The sequence below is a fragment of the Trichosurus vulpecula genome, chromosome 1 (genome assembly GCF_011100635.1).
Source record: "Trichosurus vulpecula isolate mTriVul1 chromosome 1, mTriVul1.pri, whole genome shotgun sequence".
NCBI classification, from domain to species: domain Eukaryota; kingdom Metazoa; phylum Chordata; class Mammalia; order Diprotodontia; family Phalangeridae; genus Trichosurus; species Trichosurus vulpecula.
In genome coordinates this window covers 19,588,459-19,601,418 of record NC_050573.1, presented here as the reverse complement: position 1 = coordinate 19,601,418, position 12,960 = coordinate 19,588,459, and positions in this window count along the sequence as shown.

The following is a 12,960-nucleotide window of genomic DNA, read 5'->3' as shown; positions in this document are numbered from 1 at the left end:
CCATGCACAGCAATCACACCCCAATAAACCATCAGGCTAAACCAAGTTGAGAGTAACTGAGAGATCTCAAACCCATCCGTGAGTTGAGGAGTGTCTACCCCAAGCATGTGAAGACCTCCCCCCAAGCAGAATGGGTAGATGAGAACGATTGGTTCCAATAGCCATGAAGGTGGTTGAAGCAAGTGCTATGGAGCTTGGTCAGACATTGAAGACACCAAGGTCATCCACTACATCCCCAGACATCACCAATCTTCTTAACTTCTGTCCTGCCACTAGACTTTGATGACTCAGGAAGAGAGAGTGAGGCTGATGACTTTGTACAACTCTGCCTCACTTAAATCCAATTCATGCACATGTGAAGACATTACCTGTGATTTCATTGGTCCTCTTTGAGGAAGAAAGGACAAACAACTCTTTCATTCCCTTCTCTGGCTTCTCATGATCTATGGGAACATATCCAAACCCCATTTCCTGGGCAATTCAAGACCTTCCACAAATGAATCCTCTTTTTGCTATCACCTAGTCACTTGTCAGCCTGCACCCTCCACTCCAGAAAGACTAATGTCCTCTCTGTCCCCCAAAGACAACCCCCACCTACACACCTTTGTCCATACTGTGCCCTCTGTCATAAAACATCCTCCTTCCTAATCCTTTATCTAAATCCTTGCCTTTCTTCACAGCTTACGAGATCTCAAACATCCCTGCCAGCTCTGGGAGGTTGGGAATACTCTCTATTCTATGAATATTTGCCCCCAGGTCACAGAATTTAAGACATAGAGCTGGAGCCCAATCCAGCTCCTGATTCCATGCCCTGTGTTCTTTCTACTACTTTTGGGGTCTGAACTTTTTAAATTCACTGCCAAAGGAGTCTCCCAGTATGGAAGCTCCCTCTACCAATGCAAATTGGCAACTGCTCTGCAGCTTATAATCTTAAAGAGCTGCCTGGGAAATGTAGAGGTTAAATGACTCAGCCAAGGTCACACAGAAAGTACATATCAAAGAGAATCTTCCTCACTCTGAAGGCAGCCCTTCACATAGTACTTCCCTCCTTCTCCTACATATCACTTGAATTGGACAACCAGGTGGTACAGTGGACAGAGCACTGGGCCTAGGGTTACAAAGACCGGAATTTAGATCCTGCCTCAGATTCTAACTAGCTCTGTGCTGTGTCCCTTGGCAAATCATTTCACTTCTGCCTGCCTCTGTTTACCCATCCGTAAAATGAGGATAATAATCCCTTGTAGGTAGGTACCTACTTCCCCAGGTTGTTGTGAGGACCAGATGAGATACTATTTGGAAGTATTTTAAAGTACTCTATATACTTTAAAGCATCATATAAATGTTAGTTCGCATTTTTTATATGAGGCCAAAGTTTAGATGACCAAGGTGACCTTTGGACCACATTCTGTCCTCTCTAACCTTTGTACACCCACACGTATAGTGCACTGCATGCAATAGGTACTTAACAAATGTGTGTTGTATTGTACCCCAAACCAAAGAGGCAGTGTGGTGTGGTAGATAGAGTCTTGGCCATTCTATCTTCAGGCTCCATGCCTTTGCAATGCCTTCCGAGTAGGAGGTCATATCTTACAGTCATAGTTCCCTTCAAATTTTAGTTCAAATATCACCTTCCCCACGTCAGTCAATCAGTAAATAAACATTTATTAAGCACCTACCATGTGCCAAGCACTGAACTGGTGATACAACAAAAGACAAAAGATTATATTTGCTCTCAAGGAGCTCCCAGTCTAATGGAGGAGACAACATTCACACAAGTCCGTACAAATAAGCTCCAGACCCGGAGAACTAGAAGCCAATATGCAGAGGGAAGCCACTAGCATTAAGGCAGATCAAGAAGGCTTTTCATAGAAGGTAATATTTTATCTGGCATCCCCAGAGGCTGGTGCCTCACCCAAACAATTGCCTTGTATTTCTTCGGAATATATTATGTATTTACATATAGGTGGCTATATTGTTTCTCAAGCTCCTTAACAGCAAAAGCTTTCATTTTTTTTTGGTATCATAAGTGCCTAGCTCATAGTAGGCCCTTAATAAATGTTTGTGGATTGATTGATTGAATTGGGGGAAATTGGGTTAAAATCTTGGCTCTAAAGCCTACTAGTTGTATGACTCTGGGCTGGTCACTTTAGTTATCTGAGGTCATTCTCTAAGACTAACCTAGTTAGGTACAAGTGGTTGTGACTGACATTGGGGAAGAGAAATGACACCCTGATCTAATTTGAGAGCCCCTATTTGTGTTCACCTATCCCAGCCTGAGGAGATAAGGAGTTCTTGGTAATTCATAGAATATTGAGAGGTTCAGAGCGCAACCTCTAGCCCATGGAGTGGATCCTCCAGGGGAGGAGGAGAGATGGAAAGAGAGACCAAAATCCAGAAAAGTGGATTGGGCTCTGCACCAATGGGACAGGACCCACAATGAGGAGATCTCACAACCATCCACGGGAACACTGTACTCACAATTCTGAATGAATTAATGTGACTTCTTTGTAATTAGAAAAGAAATAATAGATGCTCCCTTGGCATGCAAGAGGAATTGTGGGGCTGCTTTCTAGTTTGGCAGCTTCGTCCCATTTATAAGTTTCTCAATGGAAATAAAAACTATTTAATCATGATTTAAAATGCCTAATACTAGAAATTAAAATACCTAATGCCACAAATTAAAATACCGATATTTAAAGTACCTAACCAAAGAGGGCCATGATTCACACCCTTTCATGCATACACCACTGCCTCAAGATGTTCGTGTTACTACACCCACCCCTAAAAAGTAACACTGTCTCTTTAAACCATCCAGAAGACTGTGGGGGCAGGGTGGGGGGGGGATGTCCCACTTGCTTATTGGTAGACCCACAGGGAAATTTCCTAATTCCCTTCCGTTCCTTTCCATCCCCATTAATCTTGGCAGTGATGGTAATAAGAGAATCAATGAAAGAGCTGTCTCCCCCAGGGCAATGGCTACAGAACAGGGAACTCTGCCAACCCAGCCTGATGTGAGAAAAAGGTCAGATCTGGGCTAGGTGTCTGTCCAATCAATTCAGCAGCCAACTGTTCCCACAGTCAGATAGCTGCAACAACTCAACCCCAAGAAGTAGAAAGTCAGGAGTATGATTGCAGAGGGAGGGTAGAGAGTTAATCAGAAAGATAAAGGATAGCATTCTTCATCAAAACCCATTGTGCTCTAGAAGAATGAAAAATCACAATTAATATTATGGTAGTGGGGGCGATGGTTGTGGTAGTTGTTAATAAAGGGGAGGAGAGGAGAAAGAGGGGAGGATGAGGAAGAGACATAGGAGGGGAAAGAGGAAGAGAAGGAGGAAAATGAATAGGAAGAAAAGGAGGAGGAAGAGGAGGAGGAAAAGAGAGAAAGAAAAGGAGGAGGAAGAGGAGGAAGAGGAGAAGGAGGAAAAGGAAGAGGAAGAAAAGGAGGAAGAAGAGAAGTAGGAGGAGAAAGAGGAGGAAGAGGAGAAGGAGGAAGAACAAGAGGAGGAGGAGAAGCCATTTTCCTTGACCTTTCTGCAGCCTTTGACACTGTTCTCCTCTTCTCCCTCCTCTCTCTTCTCTCTAGTTTTTCAGGACACCACTCTCTCCTGGTTCTCCTCCAACGTCCACTCCTCAGTCTCTTCTTCTGGATCCTCATCCAGAACACACCTTCTAATTGTAGGTGTCTCTCTGGGTTCTTTTCTGTACCCTCTTCTCCCTCTACAGTACTGGGTGATCTCATCAGCTCCTACGGATTCCATTGTCATCTCTATGCTGATGATTTCCAAATCTACCCATCCTGCCCCAATCTCTTCACTGATCTCCAATCTTGCATCTCCCATGCCTCTCAGACATCTCTAACTGGATGTCCAGTAGGCATCTTAAACTCAGTATGGCCAAAACTCAGCTCATTATCTTTCTCCCTAAAGTTAAACCTATCCCTTTCTTACTTTCCCTATTATTGTGAAGGACAACATTCTTTCAGTCCTTCAGACTCACAACCGAGGTATCATCTTCAACTCCTCACTATCTCTCACCCCACATATCCAATCTGTTGCAAAGGCTTGTCAATTTCACCTTTGCAATGTCTTTCAAATATCCCTCCTTCTCTCCTCTGACACTGCCACCATCCTGGTGCAGGCTCTCATCATCTCATGCCCAGACTATTGTGATAGCCTTCAGGTACATCTGTTTGCCTCATCTCTCCCCACTCCAATCCATTCTCCATTTGATCACCAAAGTGATTTTCACAAAGTGCAGGTCTGATCACATCACCGCCTTCTTAACAAACTCCATTGGCTCCTTGTCAGTTCCAGGATCAAATACAAAGTCATTTTTGGCATTCAAAGCCCTTAATAACCTAGCCTTCTCCTACTTTCCAGTCTCCCTTCATCTTCTTCCCTAACATGTATCCTTCCAACCTGTAACACTGGCCTCTTAACTGTTCCATGAACAAGATACTCCATCTTTTGACTCTGAGCATTTTCTCTGGCTGTCCTCCATGTCTGGAAGGCTCGCCTTCATCTTTGGCCATCGACTTCCCTGTCTTCCTTCAGGTCCCAAGTCTCATCATCTACAGGAAGCCTTTCCCAACTCCTCTTAACTCTAGGGCCTTCCCTCTCTTAATTATTTCCAATTTATTCTGCATATAGAGTATTTATAGGCAGCTGGGTGGCATAGCAGATAGAGTGTCAGGCCTGGAGTCAGGAAAACTCATCTTCCTGAGTTCAAATCCAGCCTCAGACACTTACTAGTTGTGTGACTCTAAGCAAGCCACTTAATACTATTGCCTCAGTTTTCTCATCTGTAAAATAAGCTGGAGAAAGCAAACCACTCTAGTTGCCAAGAAAACCCCGAATGGGGTGACAAAGAGTTGGACACAACTGAAAAAGTACAGAACAACAACAGAAACAAATGATTATATATATTTGTTTGCTTGTTGCTTCTCTCATTGGATTGTAAACTCCTTGAGGGCAGGGACTATCTTTTTGCTTTCATTTGTATCCCCAGTCCTTAGTACGGTACCTGACACATACCAAGTGCTTAATAAATGCCTATTGTCTTGCTTTGCAAGATTCACTAGCTTTTCCCAACACAATTTTTAAAAATCTCTTTTGTTGTCTCTGGAGTTCAATTCTAATCTCAGCTCATTATGAACTTTAGTGTTCCTGTCAGTCTTCTTGAAGGAACATGTTATGTTTTTGTATTCATTTTCTGTCAATTGCTCTTGCTTCCATCTATGCTACGTGTTTCAAGACTATTGTCTCATCAATGTGGATTGAGCCTTCATGGGTGAAGATACCAATCCATCCATGCCAGCTCTTATCCAAATGCTTCCATAAACCCTACATACTCTATCCTCCCAATTTGCTGGAACCACCTGCTAGGTATACATACATACATACACACATACATATGTCCACACGTATATATGTGAATGTATACATGTATGTATATGTATGTGTATGTGTGTATATACATACATATATTTGATTTTGTGGCTACCAATGTCATATGCTGGCTGTCCAACAGACTGTCATCCTTTGTTCTTGCCGCATAATGGACACATCTAATTCTCTGATCAGACATTTCCTTTACAACATCCCTTATGCATCTTCTAGCTGCACTCATTTTTATTGAATATACACTGTAGCTGTCTTGAATTCACCATGGTCTCTCCATGATCCTTTGGGTGATCTGCAAATTTGACTAATTGGAGATTGTGCTGCTCAAAGATTCATGAACTTACATCATTTGAAAGATTATTCTTGTTAAAAAGATGGGCTCTGGAGATCAGCTTGAGGTCTTCTAAGATTCTGTACAATTTTCCAAACTCATTTCAGCCCACTTTCTTTCTCCTATTCAACTTGAGACCAAATCATTGCCCATCTGGATATACTGGTGTGTGAATTCAATGGGATTGGTCAGTCAGTTGTATATTGTAGTCTTGATAAGAATCATTTTATATGCATTTAGCTTTTCTTGTGTAGATTAGTAGGCTTATGTTCTTTGAACAATCAATAGTCTCATTGAGAAGTCACATAATATTATGGATTCCAATATATGTATAGGACCACCTGGGGGAACCTCACCATCTAAAGGGAATTCCGCTTCCATTTGGATCTTTGGAAAGCATTTTTTATGAAAATGAGGAAACATATATCTTCCTTTTTTGGCAAGCATGTATCTTCCTTTTTTGTATCTTGCCTTCTGTTAATAAACAGAAGGTCACTGAACAGAGTTAGCTCTGTGGTCACCTTTATTAAGCAATGATCTCAGCATGTTCATGAAAGCCTCTATTGGGGGAGAAATTTCAAACCTGTACATTTGTGTATTGAGTCAAATGTCTTTTAAAAATAATCAATATTTGAAAAATACAACAGCATCTTATATTCTCTGAATCTTTCAGTGAAATGTGTAAGTTAAGTATGTGGTCTACCAAAGAGAATTGCTTGTAAATACCTCCCTATTCCATCTCTAACTCTGTCTTCTAGACACATATATCTATATATAGATATTATACACACACAAAGGTATATACATATATGTGAATGTGTGTATGTATATATACATATATGTGTGTGCGTATATACGTACATACATATATATGTCAAGGAAACCCTCAATATTAATGTAGACCACTTTCACAAAAGCTTTTTATAAGGCTAAGAAAATGAGCCTATAGGATAGTCATTACTGATGTTCTCTTAATCACCTTGGTGGGGGCATTAATATCAACTGTAATTTCCCCCATTATTTTGTTTTGTTTTGTTTTTACTTTTTTTTGTCAGGGCAATTGGGGTTAAGTGACTTGCCCAAGGTCACACAGCTAGTACATGTGTCAAGTGTCTGAGGCCAGATTTGAATTCAGGTCCTTCTGACTCCAGGGCTGGAGTCACCTAGTTGCCCCACCCCCACTATTTTGATATCTTCTCTTTCCTGAGCTTTTTTTTAACCTAATCCCTTATGAAGACTGAGAAATCTTCTTTGAATATATATATATATATATGTATATGTGTATACATATATATATATATGTGTATGTGTGTGTGTGTATAGTATTTGTGGACTAGCCTATGAGGGAGGGGGGAGGTCAATCCATAGAGCATGTACAGAAATTCTTTGCCTGGTTTCAGCCCAAATAAACCCATGGAAATTTAGGGGGTGGAGATGGGTAGGGCTCACTTCTGGCAACGCCGTTGCTGGGCTGATGTTGTGTGATGATGAAAAGTCTTTTAACTGGCCACTGAACTGGAAGAACTGATGACTCAGAGGTTACTAAGTCAGAACTGTGATCACACATGAGCAGTAACCCTCCTTCACTCCTTCTTTCCTTTGCTTCAAAGGAGACAGCTATAAGCGTGGGAGCATGAGGCCTCCTAGTAGAGAGAAGAACTATGAAATCCAGAAAGGTATGGCCCTTGGAATCCTAACTGAGCAGCTCACCCTCAAGGGGCTACACCCAAGAGGAAGTCCATGAGGATTCCATCAAGTAAGAAAAGACTCCCAGGAACCAGGACCTCTGAATCACCCCTTTTGCCATACATGTATCTCATTCCCTTTATGCCGAGGATATTTAAGGCATTTGTTGGAGAATGTGCCCACATCTTGGGAATGTTTGTACCAATCGTTCTTGCTGTATTTTCTCAGTAAATACCCTTTATAAAAGCCAAAGAAATCTGACTTTGAAGTCAAGTATGAAGTCCTTAGTTGGTAGCATGGGAGAAAGGGATTGAGGGAGGTTTGGAATAGCCACTGTAATGTGTATGATAAAGAATGAATTAAGGGGGAGTAAAAGGATAGCCTTGCTGGGGCCCAGCAGAGAACAGATAACATAAATGAATCATGGGCCTGGTCTATATCATGGTTGTGTGACTTCTTCAGGGCCATTTTACACACAGTGCCATTTCTTCTGTGATGACCCCAAGTGTGGATGCTCTCACACTTCTGAAATGATTTAGTATTTACTGATCTGGGACTATATTGGATCTTCCAGCTACAGTGTGCTCTCCTTAAGGACAAGCATCGTTTTATTTTTTGCCTTTCTATTCCTATACCTGGGGCAGTGTATACATACTAGGTGCCTAATAGATGTTTATTGGATTAAATTCAACGGTGACAAAAATGAGGCCTAGAGAGGGAAAGCAACTTAGTTATAGTGACAAGGGTCATAAGGAGTCTTAGGATTGTAGGATCCCAGATCTAGATCTGGAAAGGACCTCAAAGGACACAGGAGCATAAACTTAGTAAGGAAAGGATATAGGATGTCAACCCTTTCATTTTATAGTGAGGAAATTTAGGGCAAAAGAAATTAAGTGACTTCCCCAACATCCCCAAAGTAGTTAGGTGAAGAGCTAGGATTTAAAGTCAGGCCCCCGACTCCAAACCCAGTGCTTTTCCTCACCACACACGAGGTCATCTAATTTAATATCGAAATCTGTGGTTCAGAGATGTTAAGTAACTTGTCCAAGGTCACATAGATAGGCAGGTAGATACAAAGGTAGAGAAAGATAGATAGATAGATACAAAGAAGGATGGATGGATGGATATATAGAGAGGAATGGATAAATAGAGGGATACATAGATAGATAGATAGATAGATAGGGAGATGGATTGATAGATGGAGAGATGGAGAGAGGAGGGATGGATATATGGATAGATAAAGGGAGAGATAGATGGATACATAGAGGAATGGATAAATAGAGAGATAGACAGACAGACAGACAGATAGATAGATAGACAGATAGATAAGCAGAGTATTTATCAACCACTTACTACATGCCAGGAAATATTTTAAATATTGGGGATACAAATACAAGCAAAACACAAAAAGAAAATAGTCTCTACCCCCAAGGAACTTACAGTCTAATGGGGATAAGACAATATGAAAAAGGGAGCTGGAAAGCTAGGACACTTGGGGAGTGGGGAGGAGTGGTACTTACATGGGAGGGAAAGTCCAAGGAGTCAGGAGTAGAACAAGGATATCCTGGGTTCTCTTTGAAACAAGGCTCTGGACAGGGCATCACCAATCAGAGGAGGGGCCAGAAGGACAGAAGCATCCTCAGGGTGAGAAGGTAAGTGGTTCAGAAATAGAGAAGCCAGGGCCTATGACTCCACTTTGAACATGTTTCCATGGCACCATGCTAGTCTACTGCATCTCACTGCCAATTCTATGTGTCTCCTGTGAAACAATGATTCCAGGGTTTGTATAGTTTTTATACCTCTTACATTGATAGAAAGAGAAATTTAATTTGCCCTATGATTTATGGGTGACAGTGTAGTATGCTTTTCATGCTGAAGCCTGACCATCGTAATGTCAAACAGTATTATTTCTGGTCACTGTGCATGTAAGAGGCCCATTTCCATACACATTGCATAAATAAGGTACAGTATAGAAAGAAAGAAAAGCTGTGAAGGAAGAAGATATTGCAGGCTAGAGTGTTTGCAATCAGATTGTATAGGACCCCAAATGCTAGATTAAGGAATATGAACTTTAACCTACACACCCTAGAGAAGATATCTATGAGGTATAAGCCTAGAGAAATGGGAGGATTGTAGATGTAAGGACAAAATAATGAGTATGATTTTGTTCATGTTGAGCTTGTTCTGATGGTGGTGGATTCATTCAGTGTGCAATTGGGAAATAAAGAAAAAAGATGCAGAAAGTCATAGATTTAAATCTGGAAGAGGCCATAGAGATCATCAAAACCTCTTTATTTTGCTGAAACTGAGTGGAGTTAGAGGACTTATTCAAGGTCACATTGCTAGTAAGTCTCAGAGGCTAGATTTGACCCCAGGTTCATTTTGAGAAAATGCGGAGCCATGTTCACTCCTTCATTCCTCTCTCAGTGCCTCTCCTGACTCTTGAGCCTTCTAATCCAAGCCTCAACAGTCTTATCACCCTAGAAGATACCTCTGTCCATAAGGGCCCCTCCTCTGGTTGGAAAATTCCAACTGAAATCACCATTTTGAAGAAGTGCTCAATACAGTCAAGCTCTACCCTTCTCTCCCCTCCCTCAAGCTCCACTTTTGATTATCCTGACTTCTTTCCCGTACCTTTTCCTCACCCTCTCCACTTTTAGGTTCCTTTTAAGGCTGTTGTCTCCATTAGAATGTAAACTCTTTGAATGAAGGGACTTCTCTTTGCTTGCATTGATGTTTACAATGTTTAGCACCATTCTTGCCTTATAGTAAGTGTTTCATAGCTATTTTACCCCTCTATCCTGATTCCAAGTCCAGCCCTCTATCTAATAATGCAGCACCAGACTAGAATTTGAAGAGAAGTAAGAGCTGCAAAAATATTAGGGTGTCTTCTGGGTAAAGGTGAAAGTTTGAAACCATGAGGAGAAAATGAGACAACTTAGCCACGGAGGACACACTTAGGGAATATGACAGGGAGCCTGTTAAGAATTGAGAGGACAGGTCAGAGAGGTAAGGAGGCCCACCAAATGCCAGATGTGGGTATAGACATAGTATTTGGTGAAAAAGAATTCTGCTCTATTCCTATTCTGCTGGTAAAAACAGGCCAAACTCAGGACCCTCCCTCACTGTCTCAGAGGGTTAGATCCCTGGCCTTGATGAGCCTAAACAAGGAACCATGGATGACTCATAAAGAGTTAACTGGGAAAAAAAACTTGGGAGTTTGAGTCAATCTCTACAACTTAGTTTTATTTTTTAAATTTTTATTTAGTATTTTATTTTTCCCCAGTTATATTTAAAAACAATTTTTAACATTTGTTTTTAAAACTATGAGTTCCAAATTCTCTCTCTTCCTCCCTCACTAGACTGCTGCATTGAGAAGACAAGCAATTCAATATAGGTTATACATGTGTAGTCAGGCAAACATTTCCATAATAGTCATGTTGTGAAAGAAAACATAGATCAAAAAACACCTTCAAGAAAAATAAAGTAAAAAAGTGTGCTTCAATCCGTATTCAGACACCATAGCATTTTTCATCATAAGTCCTTAAGAGTTGTCTTAGATCATTGTCTTCCTGAGAATAGTGAAGTCATTCACAGCTGATCATTTTACAATTTTGTTGTTACTTTGCACACAATACATTTCACTTTGCATCGGCTCATGTAAGCCTCTCCAGGCTTTTCCAAGAGCATCCCACTCATCATTTCCTATAGCACAATAGTATTCCATCACAATCATGTACCACAACTTGTTCAACCATTTCCCAATTGATTGGCATCCCCTCAATTTCCAATACTTTGCCACTAGAAAAGAGCTGCTATAAATATTTTTGTATATATAGATCCTTTTCCTTTTTGTTTTTTTTAAATCTCTTTTAGGATACAGACCTAGTAGTGGTATTGCTAGGTCAAAAGGTATACATGGTTTTATAGCCCTTTGGGCTTGGCTCCAAATTGCTCTATAGAATGGTTGAATCAGTTCACAACTCCATCAACAATTCATTAATGCCCCTTTCCAACATCCCCTCCACCATTTGTCATTTTCCTTTTCTGTGCTATTAGCCAATTTAATAGGTATGAGGTAGTACCTCAGAATTGTTTTAATTTGCATTTCTCCAAATAATAGTAAGTTAAGACATTTTTTCATATGGCTATAGATAGCTTTGGTTACTTCATCTGAAAATTGGGGAATGGCTCTTTTACAAATTTGACTCAATTCTCTACATGTTTGAGAAATGAGGCATTTATCAGAGAAACTTGCTTCAAAATTTTTTTTCAGTTACTATTGTTAACTGTATTTCCCTCCATCCTATTCCCTCCTATTTATTTTATTCTTTCTCTCTTTTCACCCTAGCCCTCCTCAAAAGTGTTTTGCTTCTGACTGCCCCCTCCCCCAATCTGCCTTCCCTTCCATCACCCCCTTTCCTTTCATCTCCTCTTCCTGCTTTCCTGTAGGGTAAGATAGATTTCTATACTCAATTGAGTGTGTATGTTATTCCCTCTTTGAGCCAATTCTGATGAGAGTAAGGTTCACTCACTCCCCCTCATCTCCCCCCCTCTTCCCCTCCACTGTAAAAGCTTTTGCTTGCATTTTCATGTGAGATAATTTACCCCATTCTACCTCTCCCTTTCCCTTTCTCCCAGTACATTCCTCTAACCCTTTAATTTTACTTTTTTTAGATATCGTCTCTTCATCTATCTATATTTACTCCTTCTATCTTCCCTAATAATGAAAAAGTACCTATGAGTTACAAGTATCATCTTTCCATGTAGGAATGTAAACAGTTCAACTTTAATAAGTCCCTTATGAATTCCCTTTCCTGTTTACCTTTTCATGCTTCTCTTGATTCTTATATTTGAAAGTCAAATTTTCTATTCAGCTCTAGTCTGTTCATCAAGAATGCTTAAAAGTCCTCTGTTTCATTTAATATCCATTTTCCCCCTTAAGGATTATACTCAGTTTTGCTGGGTAGGTGATTCTTGGTTGTAATCCTAGCTCCTTTACCCTCCAGAATATGATATTCCAAGCTCTCCACTCCTTTAATGTGAAAAATGCTAAATCTTATGCTATCCTGACTGTGCTCCATGATACTTCAGTTGTTTCTTTCTGGCTGCTTACAATATTTTCTCCTTGATCCAGGAGATCTGGAATTTGACCATAGTATTACTGGGAGTTTTCATATTGGGATCTCTTTCAGGAGGTGATTGGTGGATTCTTTCAATTTCTGTTTCACCCTCTGGTTCTAGAGTATTAGGGCAGTTTTCCTTGATAATTTCTTGAAAGATGATGTCTAGAATCTTTTTTTGATTGTGGCTTTTAAGAAGTCCAAAAAATTTTAAATTATCTCTCCTGGATCTATTTTCCAAGTCAGTTGTTTTTCCAATGAGATAATCTCTACTACTTAAAATGTAACACAAAATAGCTTCCTTTCTGAGGTATTAACAATAGTATTATTTTCACCTAAAAAGATGACCTACATATGTATACTGTTATTTATCATGAAAGAAATTTAAGGGAAGGCTTTTTTAATCACTGGATCA